This window comes from Triticum dicoccoides, chromosome 2B (genome assembly GCF_002162155.2).
Source record: "Triticum dicoccoides isolate Atlit2015 ecotype Zavitan chromosome 2B, WEW_v2.0, whole genome shotgun sequence".
NCBI classification, from domain to species: Eukaryota; Viridiplantae; Streptophyta; class Magnoliopsida; order Poales; family Poaceae; genus Triticum; species Triticum dicoccoides.
Genome location: NC_041383.1, coordinates 160,627,741 through 160,629,080, shown reverse-complemented (window position 1 = coordinate 160,629,080; position 1,340 = coordinate 160,627,741).

Here is a 1,340-nt window from a genome sequence, read left to right as displayed (position 1 = left end):
GGCCGTCTCACGGGCGTCGCACACCGCCTACACTGCTTGGATCATAGGTGTGCCGCACATCGCCTCAACGTCGACAACATTCGCAGCCCCGCCGTCACCGTCAAAGCACCACCCGCCGCAGTTCGGAGCCCTTGTCGTCGTCGTTGAAGCACCACCCACCGCGATTGCAACATGGCGTGCTGACGGTCACAGCCCCTCGCCGTCACCGGTTGTAACCTCGCCGTTAGGGCCACCACCGTTGAGTATTGGCCTATTCCTGAAGTACGCTACTCATGGGCCTTATATCTCTTAGAGTTGTACAACATAAACATAGCGGGTCCAACCAACACTAGATAACCAAACCAACTCATACATATACAATCTCATTCAAACAGGATCCAAAATATTCAAACTAGCGGTACCAAAATAAATAGTACCCCTATGAAACTACGTTTTTGTGATACTAGTCTTGGTCACGACTGTCGGGACTAAGTGTGCTGCTATGACTATCCTATGCCTATTGATCTGGCATTTCTTCATCTTGGTCAGCTCCTTCGGTCATGACGTAGTTGACATCTTCGGCTTCACTTGATAAGTCTGGCTCCTGGTAGATATGCTATCCATTTGCTTCGGGATCCTCCGGGTTATCCTCTATAGGGACTCTAAAGGGTTTAGAATACAAGGGATGAATACATGATGTACTTAACAAATTCATAAGTATTGTGAGGGATGAATACAATAGGTATATTACCATGATATTTATTAAAAAAAGGTATTGGAGAATACGTTCAACACATTTTTCCCGGGGGCAAAGTTAACATGGTGTTTCTACATAAATTACACCAAAAGTTATTGATGTATGTTTGTACAACGTATGGAATTGTATTTATGCACTAATGAGAAGAGACAAAAATGATCAAATAGTTGTATTTAATTTAAACTCGACAAGAATCAAGTAGGGGGCAGTTGGCAAGTGGACTAAGATCTCAACACTAAAGTTTTGAGTTCAAATCTCGTCTTCAACAATGAATTTTTGGGCTATAAAGCTGCAAACGTACTCTGGTCCATGTCAATGACGCTTCTATTGTGTAGGAAAAAAAATCAAGGTTAATGCTCTATCCCAACTCTATGAACAAATTAGGATCATCAATAAAAGTTTTGAGTTCAAATCTCGTCTTCAACAATGAATTTTTGGGCTATAAAGCTGCAAACGTACTCTGGTCCATGTCAATGACGCTTCTATTGTGTAGGAAAAAAAATCAAGGTTAATGCTCTATCCCAACTCTATGAACAAATTAGGATCATCAATAAATGTGTATTAGGTTCCACAAAATCGCAATCTCATTAAAAGGCGTACTATG